The following is a 23,819-nucleotide window of genomic DNA, read 5'->3' as shown; positions in this document are numbered from 1 at the left end:
TTTTGATCGGAGAATATGGTTGGTATGATTTCAACCCTCTTATATTTGTTGAGGCTATCTCTGTGTCCCAGTATGTGGTCAATTCTTGAGAATTTTCGATGTGCACTAGAGAAGAATGTATAAGCAGCTGTTTTGGGATAGAAGGCTCTGTAAATGTCAGTTATGTTCAGTTGGTCTAATGCGTCATTTAAGGATGTCATTTCCTTGTTGATTTTCTGTTTGGATGATCTGTCCATATCCAACAGTGGGGTATTCAGGTCCCCTACTATGATAGTTCTTTAATCTGTTACTCTCTTTAGTTCTGTTAGTAATTGCTTTACATATTTTGGGGCTCCCTGATTGGGAGCAAAGCTATTAATAAGTGTTATATCTTCTTGGTGCAGGATTCCCTTTATCATTATGAAGTGCCCTTCAATATTTTTCTTTACCTTTTTTATTTTGAAGTCTGTTTCATCCGATATTAGTACCGCTACTCTCGCTTTTCTCTGAATGTCATTTGCTTGAAATATCATTTTCCACCATTTCACTCTGAGTCTGTATTTGTCTTTGGAACTGAGATGTGTCTCCTGGAGGCAGCATATGGTTGGGTTTTGTTTTTTGATCCATTCTGCAACTCTGTGCCTTTTTATTAGTGAGTTCACTCTATTTACATTTAGGGTGATTATTGAAATATGAGGTCTTATAGCCATTTTATTTTTTATTTTCTGGTAGCTCGGTGTTTCCATTGCTTCCTGGTCCTTGTGCTTCTGTTTTCTTTATTTTGGTTGGCTTTTGTGGGTTTTCCTTCTGGTCCTTCTTGTTTTATGTTACATACAACAGTTCTGAATCTTTGGCATGTGGTTACCATTACGAATATGAAAAGGATAGTTGTATATGTATATACGATCGTCCCGTTTTTTCTGCGCACGCCTTATCTCCATTCCCTTTGGGAATTTGGATCTTTGAATTCCCCCCTTTTCAGTCATTGTTATCTTACTTTGTTCCTATGTATGCTGAAGATTCATTACTATCTTGTTATAACAGTTCTCTTCTTATTATTTAAGAACTGTTCTTAGTAAGGGTTGCAGTCCTCTACTTCTATTTACCTGATAGTCACTTTACTCCTAATTATGGTGGTTTTGGGGGGTTTTTTTGTCATTTTGTTTTAGGTGAACTGACCCCCTTCAGTATTTCCTGTAGTGCAGGGCTCGTAGTGGAGAATTCCCTCAATTTTTGTATGTCTGGAAAGGAGAGCTTAGCTGGATACATTATTCTAGGCTAGTAGTTTCTTTCACTTAATAGTTTAAATATTTGATTCCATTCTTTTCTGGCTTGTAAGGTTTGTACTGAGAAGTCTGAGGATAATCTAACGTGCTTACCTTTATATGTTACCTTTTTTTCCTCCCTGGCTGCCTTGAGAATTCTCTTTGTCGTTGATTTTTAATAACTTTAATAGAATGTGTCTTGGTGAAGGCCTTTTTGAGTTGAGATAATTGGATTTTCTGTTGACTTCCTGAATTCCAAGCTCCAGCTCATTCCTAAGCTTTGGGAAATTCTCGTCAACTATTTGCCTGAAAATGCTTTCTAATCCCTGTTCCTTTTCCTCACCTTCGATAATGCCCATTATTCTTATGTTTCCTCTCCTGATTTACCATAACATTTTAAAGGTTCATCCTGTTGTAGTACATGTCAAAATTTCTTTCCTTTTTAAGGTCAAATAATATCCCATTTTATATATATACACCACATTTTGTTTACCATTCATCCGTGGATGAACATGTGGATAACTTCTACTTTTTGGCTATTGTGAATAATGCTCCTATGAATATGGGTATACAGATATCTGTTCAAGTCCATGTGTTCACTTTTTGGGGATATATATCAAGAAGTGGAATTGCTGGACCATATGGTAATTCTGTGTTTAATTTTTTGAGGCATTGCCTTACTGCTTTGCACAATAGCTTTGCACAATTGCGGCTTTCCACCAGCAATGCACAAGGGTTCCGATTTCACCATATCTTCACCAACACTTGTTATTTTCTGGTTTTCTAAAACTAGCCATCGTTATGGGTGTGAAGTGATAACTCATTATTACTTTGATTTGCATTTCCCTAATGACTGATAATGTTGAACATCTTTTCATGTGCTTATTCAGTGTGTACATTTTAAAAATATAATTTATACTTTCCTACTTAATTGGACTTAGGATGCCTGAGCATTAACTTTTCCCCCAATGAGGCAGAGGAAGGTAGGATGGAATAAAAGAAAGTGTTTTATGTGCTCTGATCCTGAATCTGCTCTAGGCTTGTTGTACTGCCTTGGACAATTCATGTAGCCTCTCTGGACTTCTGTTTCTTTTCCAGTAAAACTAGGAAAACTATAACTGTCCTGTTTAACTCAAAGAACTGTTGTGAGGATAAAAAGAGATCAAGTCTTTGAAACTACTTTGTAAAGATTTTGTGAAAGTGGAAAAATATGTATTCGGATAAGTTTGCCTATTTAAAAATTAGATATTTGTCTTTTATTTTTGAGTTGTAGGAGTTCCTTATATATTCTGGATGAAAGTCCATTAGCAGATATATGATTTGCAGATATTTTTTTCCCATTCTGTGGGCTCATTGTTTTTTCATTTTCTTGAAATTTTAATGAAATCCAATTTATCTGTTTTTTTCTTTTTGTTACTTGTACGTCAGTGTTGCAGAGACATTTTAAACAGTAAAAGCTGGGAAACTTTATCACCAAAACACCCTTATAAAAGAAGATCCTTCTACCTGAAGTACATAAGTCAGAAAACTATTCGAGATGCAAGAAGAGATTGTTTGCCATGATAGTAATTGTAAAATTGGATCAGATTGATTATAAAAGAATCATGGAGTTGAGAGGCCTCTTAGAACAGGGGTTCCCAACCCCTGGGTCGTGGACTGGTACTAGTCCATGGCCTGTTAGGAACCAGGGCCTCACAGCAGCAGGTGAGCAGTGGGTGAGTGAGCAAAGCTTCATCTGTATTTGCAGCCACTCTCAAGCACTAGCATCACCACCTCAGCTCCACCTCAGATCATCAGGCGTTAGATTCTCATAGGAGCACCAGTCCCTGGTAACAAAAGTGTTGGGGACCACTGCCTTAGAAGACGTCACAGTCATCTTCTACCTAATTACAAAATAGTCTCCTGCTGTCTTCATAGCCTCTGCTTCAGATGCTTTCCAGAATTTACTGTTATCATGAGACAGTCACTATTAAAAAGTTCTTTCTGAAACTGAACACAATCTGCCTTTCTGTAATTCCCACCAGCTTTTAAACAGTAAAAGCTGATTTTAGAGAAATTCTCTTAAAGTCACAAAGTTCTTTTTTCTTTACCTGACACATCTTAGTACACTTGAAATACTCCTTATGTTTACTTTTCTCTAGGATAAACATTCAGTAGATTTTTGACCAGTGCCAAGAAATAGAACTTTTTTGATGTTGGAAATTTCCTGTTTCTGTGCCATCCTATATGGTAGCCACGTGTGACTGTTGAATACTTGATAAGTGACTAGTGCAACTGGGAAACAAATTTTAATTAAGTCGAAATATCCATATGTGGTTAGTGGCTACTATATTAGACACTTCATTCTAGATCATTCTCCTGGCCAGATTCCTCTGTACCACTGGGTCTCAAATTGTGGTAGTGGGACCAGCAGCTTGAGATTCACCTGGGAACGTGTTAGGTATGTAACATTTTAGGCCCTACTCCAGATCTATGAATCAAACACTGAGGGTGGAGTCCAGCAGTTTCTTTTAACAAGCTCTTCTGGTGATTCTAGTGCACTAACACTTGAAAGCCAATTCTAGTTCTTCAAGGTTCCTGTTAAAAGCAGTGCTCAGGCATAGTCTGACATGCATGGATTTCATTTGAAGAAAGTTTCAGTGGCTTAAAAAAAGTTTGAATACTACTACCTAGGTAGCACATTTACTGTATATTATAAAATAAATAAATAGTGGTTTTGAAGACATTTTTTAGAATACAGTGCCAGCCACAGTTCAAAATTTGAAGCGTTAATGAGAACTTTCCCCTAAATCTCATACACAATCTTGTACTCCTGGAATTAGAACCCTGAGCTTTTAATTCTCAGCCTGGTATGTTTTCCATCTATCAGGCTATTCATGAAATATGCCCCACTGTTCGTTTGGTTTGGTGTCTCAGAAGAGGAAAATCTGGCACATATTCTTTGGCACTTATTTCACTCTACACCCTTTGAGGGGCATCTCTGCCTGCTCTTATACCACTTCCCCATTGTTAGGGCCTCCATAGTCATACCTGATGCCCAGGGAACATCTCTCCTTTTTAGGGTTTAACAGACTTCTGTATAATTATCTTTTTTAAATATGATTTTTGTCCTCTTATGCTTGAAACCTTGAAGAGGAGCTGGCTTGTTATGTTGCTGGCCTTGAGCCAGATGTCATAACTTCAGGCAGTGCCACGCTACATATCTCCAGCAGTTTGAAATGGAGAACGGAGTTAGAGATAAGATCAGCAGCTTTAGGTGATGGCATTGTTTCAAATAAACCATGCATGACCCAAAGCTTCCACTTCAAATGGAGAATGAAATTGCTTCATCCTTTGACAGCTTGCTCCATGAAAGAAATTTATCTTTACTTAATTGCTTTAGATCCCAAGAGACTGCATACAATAATTTTTAGGAGATAATTATATCAAATTTTTTAAAATATGTGATGGTGAACATGAATATGCAACTTCAGTGGACAGGGAGGGAGAGTGGGGGACCAAAGGTCTGCTGCACTTGCTGGTAAGTTTATGTTCTCATTGTTGGAGTCCCCTGGGGTCTTAGACTACTTACTCTCTGGGTCTGCTAACTGAGATGCAGGATCCTTGGTATAGCCTAGTATTGCTAGGGTTAAACCATCTTGTCTACTAATGTAGCTGGGTAGTATTTTGCTCAAACTCCTCCCGAAGCTGGGAGGGATTGGGCTGGCTGGCTGACTTCCGGCTGTATGTCTTCATCTAGTCGGGCTGGGTACAGTCTGTCTACACTGTAGGCCAGAGCCACTGGGGGTTCCGGTCAGTGGCAGCTGAAAACCAGCAAACTTGTTGACTTTTAAAACATGACTATTTAGATTTTAGGGATAAACTTCCTGTAGGTCGGGACAGGCTCCTTAATCTAGGCATGTTTGAATTTCCAGGCCTCTTTTCCCTGCCCCTTATACTTGAAAGAGTCTAAAGCTTCCACTCTGTCATTTTCACTAATCCCAACTACTACCTGCCTTTACCCCACATTTTTCTCTCATATCTGAAATTCCAAGGTTTTTTTTCCCCCACACCCTACTAAATAACTCAGTTTCCATGTTGTGATATATAATCACTCCTAGAAAGACCGGAGGTATCTTCTGAGTATGGACACAGTTCTGGGTCATCTCTCACCCCTTCTGCCTGTATCTGCCTTTAATACTACACATTGAGCATTAGATTGTGCACTCCTTGAAATCACTCTCTTGAAGACATCCCCAAGTATTTAGTGTAGTGGCGCTGATCTCAGGGCTTGATAAATACTTCCCATGTTGAGTAAGAGCCAGTGGAGGCATAACTGGATGACATGGATTTTTAGGCACTCCTGCCTTAAAAACAAGGGAGCTCTGACTTGGAGGTCTAGGGGACTTTTGGATTCTGTACTAAAATCAGTGAATACCTGAACCAACATAGGAGGGAGAAGGGCTCCAAAATCAATGAGGTCCAACTCAAGCAAGAATCTGCAGAGCCAGAGATTTCCATTTCCCATCAAGTTCTGTCCAGGGCAGTCTCATGCAGCCTTCTACTCACAGGGGTCATTCTCCAGGTGTCCTTTATTCCTCATTCTTACTTAAAGGCAGCCATGCTCATCAGGTCGGTCTGGGGAAAGCTTTGCCTTTTCTTTAAACTCCTCCCCAAGAAACCTGACAGCTATGATGAGTAAGTCAATTTGCATTTGAAAAAGGTCATACTGGTATGCCTTAAGGGAAATCTGCAACAAGTACTGTCAGATCATTTCTTGGATTCACTTCAAGGAGCTTTGGAAGGAATTATACTTTTACTCACATCTAATACATAAGCACCTGAGTAGCAGCCTAGAGGGGTCATCAGGGTCAGGATATTTGGAGCTAGAAAAGCATTGGTCTGTATTATCACTACCTCTGGTACTCTCTTCTTCTAGAGTTTCTTTGTCCTGCTAATCATCTTGATAGTGGACACTTAAATGAAGTTGCTCAGTCCTGAGCTGAAATACCTATATATCTTAGTTAAAATGTCTAGGGTTGTCCAGGTAGGTGAAGCAGGCCAGTAAATTGATGGTTACTTGTCCTTCATGGGATTGAGTTAGCATTGTTGAGAGTTATCAGTCTTCATTAGGGGCTAAATCACCTACAGTATTATTTTAACCAACCTCCCATCCCATGTCATGAAGATACCAATCCCTCAGATTGACAGATTGCCTCTTTTGACAGCTTTATTTACTGTACCAAGAGTTTATGGTCAGTAACCTTGCTTCAGGCCTTTTCTTTTAGTTTGATCTTAGTAGCAGAACTTGCTTGTTTCTTCTTCTACTTTATTTAATTAAAAGAGCATACTAGACTTACATTGGATACATAAAGACTTATCAAGAAGAATAATTGAACTTCTGATGTCTTTGGACCCAAAAGCCAAAAAAGTGTTTGGCCTTTTCAGGGAATTAATCATCTTTGGTGCATTTTTTGGTAGATTCCATGAATTCAGTTATTCTGGTGTGTTCAGTAAAACTTTGCCCTAAGAAAGTTTGTCTCACTCAAGACTGTGTGTGTGTGTGTGTGTGTGTGTGTGTGTGTGTGTGTGTGTGTAACAAATATATCTGTTCCTCTGGAACAAAGATAATAAACCCAAATAGGGAAATGGGGACTCCTCAAGAATTTAGGGCCATTATGAGGAGTAGGCTAAGAGGAAGAAAGCATTTTAGCATAGATATTGACAAGAAATGGGATAAATCAAGTAGGATGAAGAAATGACATACAATTTACTTCTCTTCCCTAGAGCTCACTCTATAGGCTATATTGTCCAATAACAGTAGCAACTAGCCATATGTTTCTATTTAAATTAAAATTAAATAAAGTTTAAATTCAGTTTTTTAGCCACACTAGCCATATTTCAAGTGATTAATAGCGATATGTGACTAATGGCTCTCATATTGTCAAGGGTAGCTGTAGAAGACTTCGCTCATTACTAGAAGGTTCATTGGACAACTGTGTTTGGTAATAAAGTCAAGAAGTATGACTTGATTATTAAGGTTGGGGGTAATGACAGGAAGGACATAGAGAGGGAGACATTGGGGTTTGAATGGCAAAAGTCATCTAATTAAGAATGAGTTAGCATCAGAGATAGAGGACTCCAAAGAGTGGAAAATTACAAGATTCCTATTGAGATAATTTAGTAACGTATTTAAGCAGGATTCAAGATACAGGGTATTATCTCGCCACAGTGATCAATTTTCATGATGTCTGTAGAAAGTTTTTCTAATAAGCACAGTTTCTTTTTCTAGACTCTTTTTCTAATCCTTTTCTTAGTCTTTATCTTTGTGCCCCCCATCATTATCACCTGCTTTTCTTTTCTAAGCATCTCTCTTGTTTTCATTGATAAAAATTACATCATCATCTATATAGTGCTGTTACAATGTGTTATTTCACATGATTCCACAATTCTGTGAGGTATTATCCACATTTTGCAGGTGAGAAAACAGATTTAAAAGGACTAATTTGTCTGAGATCATATAATAATAATAGGCTAGAACCCATATGTATTGTTAAATATTAAGTTTGAGTGAATATGAACCTAACTACAGAGGCCTAAACACATTATACTTTTTTCTTTCACATCTGAGTCTAGAAATAGGCAGACCAAGGCTGTTGATATGAGGGCTCCTTGGTGTGAGGGCTCCACCAAGTTGACAGTCACAGATGCCTCTTCCAGCTCTCTACTTCAACATCCTAGGATGGCTGCTAGAGCATCAGCAGGCAGCATAATGGAGGAAGAGGACAGATCAGGTCCCCTTTGCACTTTTAAAAAGATTTCTTTGAGGTTTTACATAAAACTTCTACTTACGTATCAGTCATAGGGCTACTCTATCTGTAGAGAAGGCTTGTCATACAAATGTACCCAGCTAAAAATAAAAGTTCTTTTACTGAAGAGGAGGAGACTGGGTATTGAGAGGCTGGAGAAAGAGATGATATGATATGCTTTAGGTTTTTAGAAAGTTTATATCCCCAAACTTATGTTGGAACGAGAATGAGAAGATTATGCTAGGTAATTAATTAGGTGTCTTTAGAGAATCCAGAAATTCAAAGTTTCTGTATTTTGTTAATTTAATAGAAATTTTGTTTCCAAATATAATTTTTATTTTCTCTTCTCTCCCACAATCCTCGTTCTAGTGTTCTAGTTCTAGCTGTAGCTGATAAGAGCACCACACATATATTATTCATTCCATATCTCTTTCCCATGGACACTTCACAGAGATTGGTGCTTGAACTTAAAGTCACTATGTAGCCTGAGCTTCTCTGCACGGGTTAGACTTCTCCTCTTAATTTACTCTGGTAGGCTTTACTTCTCGCATGTATGTAACATTAAGTATTTATTGAGCAGCTACTATTTGTGGTGCTATGAATTCTACGGTAAATGAGACAGATGCAGCCTCTTACCTCGTGGACTTTATGTCCTAGTTAAAGGGAGACAGGCAGTAAAAAAGTAGAGAAATAAATAAGCAAAGTAAATTCAACTCATGTTAAATATCATAAAGGAAATAAAGTGAGGCATTTGATAAGAGACTAACTGTGGGAGTTGATTTAGTCATATAACCTTATTCCAGCACCTACTTACTTTGAGCTACAATTTTACCACCATTAAAGTGGAAGGACTGACAATTAATGATAGTCATAAACTGAGGCCGAACTGCACCCTTGTGCAAATTAGATCTGTTTTAGTAATTGATCCTACTAATCTCTACCCAGTTGTTGGATTTATGTTTAAAAGAAGTGACGCTTACCTAAAGAAAAATAGAGTAATTAATAAACACCTGGGTACATTCTACCCGGCTTTAATAGAAATAATACATTATAGAGTTGAAACTGCTTCTGTATCCCTATTGGATCCCATTTCTCTTTCTCCTTCCTTAAAGGTAATTACTATCTTGAATTCATTATATCTGTGTATTTTCTTAACATATATATATATTTTTTAACATATATATATATATATATATATATATATATCCATAAACTATATAGTAGTATTTGCATGTTTAGACTTTATACACATGGCTTTTGGCTTTGCTTTTCTTACTCAACATTGCAGATTTTAGACTTATCTAGATTTAGATTTAGATTTATTTAGATTTAGATTTATACAGATTTGATCTGTATAGTTGTTTTTAATTCTAATTGAGGTATAATAGTTCATTATATGATTATACTACAATTTAGTGATCTCTTACAGATGCACAAATTTTTTTCATTACAATACTGCAGTCTTTTTGTACTGATGTGTGAATTTCTCCAAGGAATGTTTCTAGGAGCAAAATTGCTACATTATAGAGTATACTCACCGTCAGTTTTACTAGCTATTGCCAAATTTCTTTCCAAGGTGATTATACTGGTTTATACTACCTATAAAAATATGAGTTCCAGCTTTTCCATGGTCTCACCAATACTAGGCATTTCCAAACTTTTGATTTTTGCCAGTGTAGTGGGATTTAAATCATATTTTATTTTTCATTTTTCCTTATTGCTAGATGGGTTAAGCGTTCATATGTTAGTCATTTTAGTTTCCTTTTGTTTGAATTCCATGTTCATATATCTCTGCTCATTTTCTCTTTTTATTTCTTCAGATTGGTTCTTATTGATTTGTAGGTCTAGATACAAAGCCTTTGTCAACTGTGTACATTGCAAATCTCCCAATCTGTAATTTTATCTTTTAATTTATTTATAGTGTTTTCATTTGTGTAGAAACTCTTTTTCTGATAAATTTATCATTTGTTTCCTTTATGCTTTATGTTTAATCTTATATTATTATTTAAGAAATTCTTCCTGAATGTGCATACAGTATTGGCCATTTATTACTAATTGTTGAAGCTGGGTTATGGTAGTCAGATTTATTTATTATGCTAGTCTCTACTTTAGTGTATGTTTTAAATTTTTCATAATAAAAAAAGTGTAATGAAAGCAAGTCCACTGGAATGTATTTAATAGCAAATTGTTTATTTATTGTATAGGAAAATAAATTGCCCCAATAAGAAACCAAAGCTCATAATTTGGTGGATAAAAGGATTACTTTTATCTCCATATAAAATTTTGTCATTTGATTCTTTTTTTAACCACTTTATTGTTAAGTTAAAATGTTACCAAGAAGAATTACAACTCTACCCGAAAAAAGAAAGAAAGCCTTATCTACCCTGAGTTCTCAAGGAACATATACATTCCTACAAGTTTTATTTTACTTTATACATTTATGTCTTTTATCTCTCTAGAGTTTATTTTTGTAAATCAAAATCTCTATATATGGGTCAATTTCTTAGTTCTCTATTCTATTCCACTGATCCAGTGGGCCAGTCAGTACCACCATGCCGATTTTTAAGTTTTTAAAACTAGCAGGGCAAGTCTCCCCACCTTCTTATTGTTTTACAGAAATGTCTTGACCCTTCCTAGTCCTTCTTCCAAATGAGTTCAGTTTTTCAAATTCTGCCAAAAACTGTAGAGATTTTGTTTGAAATTATACTTAATTCAAAGATTAATTTAGGGGAGAATTGCCATATTTACAATATTGAGTCTTCCCATCTATGAACATGATATACTGGACTTTTTTTATGCCCTTTGAAGATGTTTCATGATCTTTTCCATGAAACCCTCGCACAGCTTTTATTGCTAATCTAGTTGACTATTAATGGTATAAACATGAATACTATTTTTTCTATTGATTTGATCTTCTGTCTACCAACCCTACTATTATTAGTTCTAATGGTGACAGTAATAACAATTCTTACTTTGTTTCTGACTTTAATAGCAGTGCTTCTAAAGTTGTATCATTAGATCTGTTTGCCATAGATTTCTCATAAATATCTTTTATCAGGTTAAAGATGGTCCCTTCTATTCTTGGTTTGATAAGTTATTTTTAATCAGAATAAATAAGGATTAAATTTTATTAAATATTTTTCTTCATATATTGATGATTATGTGGTCTTTTTTGACCTGTTAAAATGGGGACATACATTAACAAATTTCTAATGTAGAACAATCAACTTCCTTCCTAAAATAGCTCAATATGTTCTTATCCTTACTCTCCTATGCCAGAAATGAACATTCTTATTTTATGGGAGATACATCTTATTTTTTATTTATTTTCTCAAATGTTTTTATTCTGCTACATGCCTGCCACTTATTCTTTCTGTACATACTACTTGAGCAACAGCTGTGTTTTATACCGTTAATTATAGTTAGGGGAGTACAGAAGAAGAAACCTGGAATCAAATCTACACTAAACGGACAAATTTACTTTAGTGCAGAGTTGTGGGAAATACAGTTTTAAAGTATAAAAATATACATAGTATTTTTTACATAATAAAATGTTAGGGAATAACATAACATAGTTGGAGATACAGAGGACTAATCTGGTGGCCATGTTTAGGAGAGGAGAAACAGTAAAAGCAAGAGCCAAGTAGAGAGCAGTGTAATAGCCAAGACTGGTGATGAGAATCTAGCTCAGACTAGCAGCAGCAGTAACAAAAAGGAAAGGATGAATGTGAAGGTAGAGTTACAGAGTGACTTGGTATTTCTTTAAATATAAATATGATAAAGGAGGGAAGGACTGACTATCTTAACAAATTTTTGAGGCTAAATAACTAGAAAATTTGAGCTACTGTTAATTAAAATAGGAAAGCTGGAAAAGGAAGCCTTTAGGAATATAACACGTTTGAGGTTGGAAACATGAAAATTTCCTCCTGTGCTTTCTTCTAAGAGTTTTCTAGTTTTAGCTCTTACATTTATATCTTTGATCCATTTTAAGTTCATTTTTTATATGTCGTAAGATAAAGGTCCAACTTCATTCTTTTGCATGGGGATATCTGCCTTTACCAACACCAAGACTGTCCTTTCCCATTGAATGGTCTTGGCTCCATTGTTAAAATTGATTGACCATGTATGTAAAGGTTTATTTCTGGGCTCTCTGTTCTATCCTACCAATCTGCATGTCCTTATGCCAGTACCACACTTTCCATTACTGTAGCTTTGTGTTGTTTTAAAATTGGGAAATGGAAGTCTTCCAGCTTTTCTTCTCTTTCAAGATTGTTTTGGCTGGGGTCCCTTGAGATTTTATATGAATTTTAGGGTCTGTTTTTCTGTCTCTGCAAAAAAATACCATTGGGATTTTGATGGAGATTACATTGAATCTGTAGATCACTGGGTAGTATTGTCATCTTAACAATATTAAGTCTTTCAGTCCATGAACATGGGGTGTCTTTCTGTTCATTGGAACGGAATTTTTAATTATATTTTTTATTAATTAAAATAATTAACTTTATTATTTAGGGAATTTAAATTTTAGTTTAAATAGTCACATGTGGCTAATGGCTACCACGTTAAACAACATAGCCCTAGAGAATCATCCTCAGATTTGCTTTGCTTCCTAAAACATTGGACTGTGGTGACATCTGCAGAGACCTCGTAGTACCTGAGAATCATCATTGGCCTCAGGATGACTGCATCATAGGGAAAGTATGGTTAGAGAGGCTTGCATACAGGAGGGTTTGTGTCCTTCTAGGCAATAACTCTATCTATCTCTATCCCTCCCTCCCTTCTTCCCTCTCCCTCTCCCCACCCAACTCCGCCTCTCTGAAATAAGATACAAGTCTTTCTCTTGTTTTTTTTTGGAAATGCCTGGCTTCCTCCAGAACCAAAGAGAACCTATTGCTTTAAAAAAAAAAAAAAATCAGCAGAAATGGACCTCCTTTTGCCTTTTCCAGTTTTAATATAAACAGAGACCAGAGTGCCCAGAATGGGGCAAGTGTTTTAAATGAAATTCCCTCTTTAAAAGAAATGGTGATTATTTTAAAGCAGTTATACTTGTTCATCAATCAGATGCTCTACTATTGGGAGTAACAACAAAAAGTGCCCTTCGGTGCCAAGAATCATTTTACTCTTAATTCCATTTACCTTGAAGGTCAAGAGTCTAAGAGATCCCTGCATATAAGTAACAAAAAGTAAAGGAAGAACATTATAATTAATTAATTAAACTAGAAAACACCCTTTCTGTGTCCAATCTGACTTTCTTACTAGGTAAAAAGTAATATAGGATGCAAAAGAGCTGTGTCCTTAGTACTGTTCACAAGTATCCCAGTTGCCCCCTTCCTTAGCATCTCTGTAAAAACTCCCTCGGAAGATCTGCAGATCCTTTCAGAGTAAACAAGAAAGCAAATAAAATTGGGAGTCTTACACCTAGAGGCTGTCAGACATAGCTTTCCAGGAAGAATATTCCTTGGATAGCCAGAAGCAGTGGGTTTGTGGTGTTTGTGTAAATATTCTGTTGTTATTCCTCTGCAGAGGAGTCTTCCAGTCAACTTCCAGACCAGAAATGGAACTTGTATCTCCTGGCCTGTTCATAACCGCCTTACATCAGCCTCTCCTAAAAAGAGGCTGGAATATCCCTATTGGACTAGCTCAGCAGCTACCTAGTTCTCTAAAAATGATTTCTCCACCTTACTGCCCTATAGCCTACACCTGACCCTCATTCTCACCCTTCTCCTTGTATAGAGATAACTTCTCTATTATAGCATTTGGGTTTACTCACACTAGAGTTGATTTATTACCACTCTACCAAGTGCTAACCACTTGGGTGTTCTGGTGTCAAAACTTAGAAGTGTCCCAAATGTCCCACCCAGCCTCCTCAGCTCTCCTCTTTCTCTCTTGGGTTGTTATGCTGGAATGATATTTCTCTTGAATTTCAGTGTGTGCAGTCTTATTTGGGTGGAGCCTTGAGCTGTTCGCAGGAGTGCTGGTAATGTCTGGCCTTCAGTGCTGCCAAAGGCAAAAAGCTGGCCTCTTCTCAGTTTAAAGCACATAGTTGGATTGCTGAGATAGTGTTAGATAGAGGGTGGGGTGAGCAAATACCACTCTCTTCCTACTGTGTTTTCAAGAAATGATTATAAAGGAGGTATAAGTGCAAATGAAGTCAAAAGAATAGATTGACATCTTCCCACACCCCCCTCCAAAAAAAAAACAGATATAAACACACACCCTCTCCCCCCCCCACCACCACCCCCCCACCCTTCTCCTTTAGGTTCTATACTAGATCCACACCCTTATTGTTCTGCTGGGCTTAACTTTGGTACTATTTCAGAGCAAAGAACCTTTGTTAAACTATCTCCATCCCTGGAAGAGAACTCAGCCGTAGTCTGCTGAACGAGAGCTGAACTTTCCCTTTAGACAAACTGTGGATTCTGCTTCCCTGTCTTCTCCCCTCCCAAGAGGAATGTGGGCAGAAGCATATAAATGGAAGGAATAAGCAGTTCCAAGATTTAATCCTTCAATTAGGAAATGGGCTTTTCAGAACTAGTAGTAAAATTGTTTGCAGAGACCATTGTCAATGAAAAGAGTTACTGCCATCAACACACCTCCATTCCTTTCTTCCAGCTGCCTCTTTTCCTTACATAGCCCTTTCACCTGGTACCTCCATGGGGTTTAAGCCATATGGCTCTTATGAATCTTATCTGGAATATCCTAAAGTGACAGATTTTGCTGTGCAGAGTAGAGTACCCCTGGGTCTGCCCCTCCCCTCCCAGCAGCTGTTTGCCACTGACAGAGGAGGTGGCGACTAAGCCTGTGTGTGTGGCCAGAGTCAGTGACAAGCCTCCCACCCAGGCCTGGGGAAGCCCTCAGCTAGTGTGGTTCCTGTGGCAGCAGCCAAACATGCCAGAGCTCCTCATACCTTCAGGGATGTGGTGTAACAGCCAGCTTTATGCGGTGGCATTGTTTAGTGTTGGTCAACGTGACTTCTCTGTCCCCACCCTCTATATTTAAGGGAATCTGGCCATCGCCCAGTAGAGGAAAAGCTGGCATTCGCAAAGTAGCTTCCTGCTGCCTGTATTGTAGGAGTCAGGACCACCTTCCATCTCTGCCTTCCTACCCAGGTGGAAAAGGCAAAGGTCTCCTCTGTGCTCAGTCTCCTGTTGTGGGGTTTCAAGTTGCCTAAGATCAGGATGCAGCTATTTGCCAGGTTATCTGCCCAGATAAACATTTATTGTTTACAGGATCATGTTTCAGCTGCTCTGACTGATCCCACTGGTGAGATCTTCTAGTTTCTTGAGGTTTTAAGCCAGTATGTGGGGCTGACGTCCAGACACAGAACTTATGGAGCTTGAAAGGCTCTGAGTGACCGGCCACTTCTAACTTACCTTAGCCATTGCCCCCTTCCCACCCAGTGCCAGAGCCAAATTTTTATTTCTCAGTTCCCTCTACATTTACAAGATTTCTAGCTTTAGAATTTGGGGGTTTATCTGACCCAGTGTTATGACACAAACAGTTTGAGACTTCTCTTAGGTGGCAAAACCAATATTCTGACACTTTACCATGTTTTCTTAATATAGCTAGTAAGACAGCCATTTAATAAAGGCAAAAGAGATAAAGACACATTTTCTTTTTTAAATCCGGACAACCATATCCACTGCATCCAAGTATACATTGCCTTTTTATTTTTTAGTGATATAATTGATTTTCAACATTTTATTATACTGCAAAGTTGAAAGAATTTTACGGTGAGCTCACTTATCCCCAGCATGTATATTTTCTCATTCTCATTTTACAATACTTGCTTTATCATGTATCTATCCCTCTCTCTTTCTGTCCATCATCAATTTCTTTTTCATCTGTGTCATCAATACAATTTCTCTCAATCCTTTAGCCTGTATATATATATCTTTAACTAGAGTTTAATATTTATGACTTTTTCTTTTTAGGTTAAATTTACATGCAATGAAATGGGCATATATTAATTGTACTTTTGCAGTTCCTCCATGTTATTTATCAGTTTATTTCTTTTTTATTGCCAGGTAACTATTCCATTTTATGAATATGTTACAGTTTATCCATTCTGCAGTTGATGAATTTATGGACATCTAGGATTTCCAGTTTGGAGCTATTATAAATAAAGTTACTGTAAATAGTTGTACATAGGTCTTTTTGTGGACATGTATTTTCTCTTGGGTAAGTGCCTAGGATTGAAATTGCTGATTCGTTTTTTATTGGAGACTGCTGACCTCTTTCCAAAGGTGATTGCACCATATTATACTCCACCAATATGAGTTCCAGTGGCTCCACAGCCTCATTGGGAAGAGGGGTGATAGACCATTGGGTTTTAATTCGCATTTTCCTGATGTCTAATAGTAGAAGTTGTATGCTTTTTCATGTGCTTGCTGGCCATTTGTATATATTTTTTATGAAGGATCTGTTCAGATCTTTTGCTCATTTTCTTTGCATTGTCTGTTTCCTTGTTTTTGAGTCAAAAGATTTCTTTATGTATTCTGGATACAGGTACTTTGTCAGATATGTGTCATGAATATTTTTACTCATTTCACGGCTTGCCTATTTATTTTCTTAGCAATGTCTTGGTGAGCAGAAGTTTTTAATTTTGATGAAATCTAATTTATGCTGTTTTTTCTTTTATGGCTATTACTTTATGAGAGCTAAAAAAAAAAAAAAGTCATAAACACTCTCTTCCTTGCCACCCTCCACCCATAGTTTCCCCTATTAACTTCTTGCATTAGGATGGTACAGTTGTTACCACTAAGGAGCAGATATTGGTACATTATTACTAAATGAAGTCCATAGTTTACATTGGGGTTTAGTCTTTGTGTTGTACAGTTCTTTTGATTTTGACAAATGTGTAATGACATGTATTCACCATTACAGTATCACACAGAATAGCTTCACTGCCTTAAAAATATCCTGTGCTCCATCTATTCATCCTTCGACACCTTCTCTAGCCCCTGGCAAACACTGATATTATTACTGTCTCTATAGTTTTGCCTTTTCCAGAATAGGAAAATAGTTGGAATCACATAGTATATAGCCTTTTCAGATTGTTTTTTTTTTTTTTTTTCACTTAGCAATATGTGTGTAAGGTTATCTTTGTGGCTTGATAGCTCCTTTCTTTTTATTCCTGACTACTATTCTATTTCATGGATGTACCACAGTTTGTTAATATATTCACTTATTGAAGGACATTTTGATTGCTTCCAAGTTTTAGCAGTTATGAATAAAGTTGATATGAATAATTGTTTGCAGATTTTTGTATGCATATGTTTTCAACGCATTTGAGTAAATGCCAATAACTGCAATTGCTAGATCATATGGTAAGACTATTTGGCATTGTAGGAAAATGCCAACCTGCCTTCAAAGTGACTGTACCATTTCGCATCCTACCATCAATTAATGGACGTTCCTGTTGCTCCACATCCTCAAGCATTTGGCGGTGTTTGCGTTTTGGATTTTAGCCATTCTAATAGGTGTATAGCGGTATCTCATTGTTTTAATTTGCAATTCCTCAATGACTTATGATGAGCATTTTTCATATGCTTATTTGCCATCTGTATATTTGGTTCAGTGAGATGTCTAGGTCTTTTGCCCATTTTTAAATTGGATTGTTTGTTTTCTTATGAAGTTTTTCGTCACTGATTGATTTTTAAATGTTAAAACAACATTGTGTTACTTGAATAAACCCTGTTTGCTATATTGGATTTGTCAATATTTGGGTAAAGATCTTTGTATCTGTGTTCATGAGGGATATTTATAATTTTATTATTATGTCTTGTCAGGATTTAGCATTAGAGTTATGCTAACCTCATTAAATGACTTGAGAAGTGTAACCTCCTCCATTTTCTGACTTTGTTTAATATTGGTGTTAATTCTTACTTAAATGTTTGATAGAATTTACCAGTAAAACCATCCTGGCCTAGAGTTTCTTTGGGAAATTTTTGATAATGAATTCAATTTATTGAGTATACCATGTAGTTATTCATATTTTCTGTTTTATCTTGTATCAAGTTAGGTGAGCTTTAGTTTTCAAGGAATTTGTCCATTTCATGTAAGTTGTTGAACTTGTTGGCATAAAGTGGTTCATGATGATATTTTACTATCATTTTGATGTCTGTAGGATTCGTAGTGACATAATGGATCATTTGAAGATATTTGGGATTGCCTAAAGATCTTATTGTTACTGATTCCTGATTTAATTCCATTATGATCAGAGAACATACTGTACATTATTTCAGTCATCTTAAATGTATTGAAATTTGTTTTATGGCTTAGCACATGTCTGTCTTGAAGAACATAATGTTATATACTTGAAAAGTATGTATTCTGCAGTTATTGAGTGTCTCATTTTATAAATATAAGCTAGGCCAAAGTGGTTAACAGTGTTGTTCAGATCCTCTATGTCTCACTAATATTTTGTCTGGGAGCTTACTTGGTCATATTGGAAACAAGTCCTGCCCTGGCTAACTTAGAAATTTGTACACATTTATATTAGTGCTATTTCTGTCACTTAGAGTTTTGGGGCCTCTGTTTTGGACCCATGACTCATTCTTTAGATATCCTTAAGGATGTCAAATCTTTAGACTTTAAGTCCATCTTTGATTTTTTATAGCCAGAACAATACTGGAGTCAAGAATAATAAGTATATTTTCCAGTGAACAAAAAATACATTGAGTAAGTTGAGTTGTTTCTTTTTAAGGTCAAAAATAAATTGGGTTTTTGAAATAATGAGAATTACTACTAAACTAATAAACTGATTTTGAAAATGTTTAAAAGAGTTTTCAGTTTCTTTTGAGTTTAGACATTTGTGTATCTTCTTAGTGAATTACCTTCGCATGTCTTTTGCCCATTTTTTATTGGAATATTTTTCACTTATATTTTTAAAGGCCTTTCCAGCAAGGGTTATAACCCTTTTTCAGTCATTTATATTGAAAATATTTTATACAATTTGTCACTTAACTTCCATTGTCTATGGAATTTCCTCATGCAAATGATTTTAAATTTTGTGCAGTCAAATCTTTCCATTTTCCCTTAGGAAATTTATTTTTATGCTTAGAAAAAGTCTTCCTAACATAAAATCAGATGAATAACCATATTTTCTCATTATTTTACTTTTTGAAAAATTACTAAAACTTTCACCTGGAATTTATTTTGCTGAATGATGTGAAGTAGAGCACTAACTTAATTTTTTTCAAAATAGTTTACAAATGGTCTTAGCATCATTTATTGAATAATTTATTCTGCCCCATTTAACTAAAAATTCAGCTTCATCATGTAATAGATAAATGTATATGCTGTACTAGAATATATATGATAGATGTAGATGCATACTACCATCTATTTCTGGGCTTTTTTTTATGTTGGTCAATTCTTGAAACATTACTATTTTAGTTGCTATAGATTCATAATATGTTTTAATACCTGTGATATGAGTTTATACATACCCCTTTATATTTTTTATTGTAGTAGTATACCTTTGATTTTCCCCACCTATTTATGGTTTATGCAAACTTCAGAGTAATTTTAAGTCCCTTTAACTCCCCCCCCACACACAAAAAGAATTCCTCATGATATTTTTTATTGATATATAATTGACATGTAACTTTATATTAGTTTCAGGTATACAACGTAACGATTCAGTATATGTATATATTGCAAAGTGATTACCACAATAAGTCTAGTTAGCAGCTATCACCACACAGAATTTTTTTTCTTGTGGTGAGGACGCTTAAGACCTATTCTCTCAGTAGTTTTCAAATATACAGTCAAAAATATGAGATGCTTCACAAATTTGAGTGTTATCATTGCACAGTACATTGCTAATCTTCTCTGTATCATTCCAATTTTAGTATACGTGCTGAACAAGTGACCACTCCTCATGATATTTTTATTGGAATTGCATTCGCAATTTCTTTGGAAAAATTTGACATTGTTATAAGATTTTTCATTAGAACAAGGTATTCTCTACATATCAGTTCTTTTATGTCTCTCACAATTTTTTCATTAATTTTCTTGCTATAATAAATTGGACTTTTTTTTTCATTATACCCAAATAGTATTTAGGAAAAGCTAACACATATCTTTACCCAGTCATCACATCAAACTCTTGTTAATTCTAATTTTTTTTAGCTGATCACTTTGGATTTTCTAAGAATATGTACTTCAAATTATGACAATGCAATCTCATTTTCAATAGTTATATATCTTATTTTCTGATTTCTACCTCATTGCTTTGACTGAAACTACCTCATTGCTTTGACTGAAAACAAGTAGGAATTCTTGTTTTTCTTCAAAATGGATACTTCATTATTTTAAACATTTACATGTTTCTGTTGGTTTAAAAGACATAGTATTTAGCATGTTAAGAAAGTGTCTTTCTATTTTAATTTACAGAATCTCTTAGAATAAAGCATATCGTAAAGTTTTAACATACTTTCTCAGCACCTATTAAAATAATCCTTTCTTTCTTTAATTTATGTGATGTGTTAAATTAATATATTTTCCAAACTTGACTTTTCCTTTTTTTAGTGAGATAAACCCTATTTGGACTCAGTATAGTCATATTTTAACATTTTGTTAAATTTGATTTGCTGTTATTTTATTTAGGATGTTTACATTCATTTCCATAATGGGCCTGGCCTCTCTTTTCTGTCTTTGCTGTTTTTCCTTTGGATATTTGAGTAATAAGGTGTGCTGACTTTATAAAAAGAAATGGGAAACAACTTTTCTTTATCTGTGACCTAGAAAGTGTATATTACTTGAAGAGTCATTCTTGATTCTTTCTCTCATACTCTACCTTCAGTCTCTCAGCAGTCCTGTCACATGATATGGAACATTTCCATCACTTCTTCTGTCAGTTTTGTTAACTTATATTATCCAGAAAATCATTCATTTCTCTGAAATCTTCACATTTTAAAATCTTCTAACTAAAAATTAAGGATATATTATTATATCTACTTTTCACTCCTAATTTTATTTGTATGTTTTCTGATATTTTTTAAAATTTGTTAGCAACTTGTACTTTTTAGTTTTCAAAAACTGGCTCTTATATTTACTGTTTTATAAATCAGTAATTTTTATTTTTAATTTTATTTTCTTTTATTTTTCCTAGGGTTATTTTGTTCTCCTCGTGTTGGATCCTTTAGTGATCATTTGTTTTTGATTAGTTTACTTAAAATTTATGGCTTTGAATATGCCATTATGTTTGGCCACATTCTAATCTATTTATATGTATACTATTCTAATGATCATTTTTTAAATAGACTTTGATTATCATTTTGATTTTTCTCCTTAATTCTGAAATTATTGTGGGAGTTTTGTTTTTTTTGAAGTTAAATTTCTTAAACTTTGTTATTAATTTTTACTTCTGGATATATTTTTTAAATCTGACTTAATACTTAATTTTAAAAAGTTTGGTCTACAGCCATGCCACCTTGAACGTGCCCGATCTCATCTGATCTCGAAAGCTAAGCAAGGTCAGACCTGGTTAGTACTTGGATAGAAGATCACCTACAAATACCAGGTGCTGTAGGCATTAAAAAAAAAAAAAAGTTTAAAGAATTTCGAGAATGTATTTTTGTTGTATACAAAATTCAATAATATATAGCTATAAAACCATCTTTATTAATGATACTATTCTGATTGTATTATTTTTACCTGCTTGATTATTGAAGAGTATAAGTGGTATTCTGCCACTACAATTCTGTTTTTGTCAGTTTCTCCTTGTATTTCAAAGGTTTTTTTCTTTCTATGTCTTCATTTCAGTTTTTCCTTTCTTGAATCCTGCTTGGTTTTTGTTTTGTTTTGGTGTTTGTCTTTTCCTAATAGGTTTTTTTCCCCTACTCCTGACCCCCAATTTTTAAAAAATCTCATTGTTTTAACTATGTCTCTTCTAAACTATATCTACACGCTGCATCTTTTAAAATTTTTATTGTGGCGAAATTCATATAACATAAAATTAACCATTTAAAGTGAACAGTTCATTGGGATTTAGAACGTTCACAGTGTTTTACAACTACCACTTCTCTACTCATTGTATTTTAATTCCACTCATTTATCTTTAATTTTTAGAATAAAATACAATTATTTTTCTCTGCTTATCCAGTAGAAGAATTAAACAGAATATAATAATTTCTCATTTCAGTTAAGATTATGTTGAGCTGCAAGAAACAGAAAACCCCAAAATAACAGAAAGTTAAATAACATAGAAATAGATTTCCCTTTCAAATTGGAGAAGCACAGAGGCTTTCTGGTTTGGCACTCCATGATGTCATGGACCACGGTTCTTTCTGTTTTGTTGCTCAGCTATACTTGGCTTTCATTTCCAAGATCCCTCCAAATCTAAGATGGCTATGGGAATGCAAGTCATTTAATCTGCATACAAGCCTGTGGGGAGTAGAAACAGTTAAAGAAGGAATGCAATTTAAAATTATATATATATATTTAAAAGACACCTCTCCCTTAAAGGACTTACCTGGGAGTTCATACATACTTCTGCCTACATTCTCTTGGCTGGAACTGAGTCATGTGGCCAAACCTAGCTGCAGTGTAGACTGAGAAATATTTTTATTCTAGGTAGCCATAGGCACAGCTAAAATCAAGAGTTCTATTACAGAGGAGGAGAAGAAGAACAGATCATGAGAAATAACTAGTTTCTACCACACCACCCCATACATAAATGTAGGATACTCTACTTCTTCCTCCTTTCTTCTCTCCTCCAATTTCTTAGTTTTTATAGATATCAGCGAGGTGTTAGATTATAGAAGCTATTTATTAAAAGTTTCCAATGTGCCGGTATTTAATCTTCACAATAACCCTGTGAGGTGGGATAAGTAATGTTATTATCCTTATTATACAAGTAAAGAAATAGACTCAGAAAGTTTAAGCACTTTACCTAAAGTCACACATCCAGTAATTCAAACCCATGCTATAGTGTCCAAATTAACCACTGTACACTCTCAACTCTGTTTTTGTTAATTGTTTTTATAATGCGGTATGTACATTGTCTATCTTTTCTTTAAAGAATGATTTTTGACATCTGCACTGTTTTAGAATCATATTAGCATCACTTTCTTAAAATTAAATATCTTTTCCTCTTTTTGTGTTTTGCCATTTAGTTTTCGTTGGGGTATTTTGTTGTTTTGTTCTTTTTAGTTTTTACTGTTGGAATTACAAAAAAAGTAAACAGCATAGTATAATGAATCACCGTGTAGTTTGAACAGTGATCAACATTTTGCCAATATTTTTTTTTAGTCATTCACCTTGTCCCCAGCCAGGTTTTTGTTCTTGGGGATTTTAAATCAAATTCCATTTATCGTACAAAAATACTTCCGTAGGTATGTCTAACTTATAAGGCTTTTTCCCCTAGCATAATCTCTATAACACGATTGTACATGTCAAAATTAATAACTTAATATTTTTGAATTCTCCACATTATCTAAAAAATGCCATTTCTCAATGAATTAATCAGAATTAAGATCTAAGCAAGTTCCATACTTTGTATAACAGGTTCTCCACCTCCCTTTTTTTATGCCATTTATCTGCTGAAGAGATTCTTGATTTTTTTTATTCAACAATGTTCTTGCTTTTTTTTTTTTTACTAATACCTGGTTTTACTGTGATACATATTTAAATAATATTTTTTTCTGAAAGAAAAGTGTTTATTATCTTTCTAAGTCTTAGTTTGAGAATGTCTTTCTTTTTCCCTTCTCCATGAATGGCTACCTAGTTTGGGGAAAGAAAAGTCTGAAGCCAGTCAGTCAGGTCGATAGATATGTGA

General features: G+C 35.1%; 1 protein-coding gene, 1 non-coding gene and 1 pseudogene across 6 annotated transcripts in view; 2 read left to right on the top strand and 1 right to left on the bottom strand.

The window, feature by feature from the left end:
* The window catches only part of SMG6 (SMG6, nonsense mediated mRNA decay factor), a 192,321-nt gene that overhangs the window by 124,335 nt on the left and 44,167 nt on the right, over nt 1–23,819 (top strand). The window lies entirely within an intron of this gene.
* On the bottom strand, nt 19,809–19,914 carry LOC112473438. Its single transcript, XR_003044004.1, has one exon. It is a non-coding gene; the product is annotated as a U6 spliceosomal RNA (small nuclear RNA).
* Nucleotides 21,457–21,575, top strand: LOC112473321 (annotated as a pseudogene).

Source organism: Pteropus alecto, unplaced genomic scaffold, assembly GCF_000325575.1.
Source record: "Pteropus alecto unplaced genomic scaffold, ASM32557v1 scaffold98, whole genome shotgun sequence".
NCBI lineage: Eukaryota > Metazoa > Chordata > Mammalia > Chiroptera > Pteropodidae > Pteropus > Pteropus alecto.
Note: the sequence above shows the minus strand (reverse complement) of the source record. Positions and strands in the feature narration are given on the sequence as shown.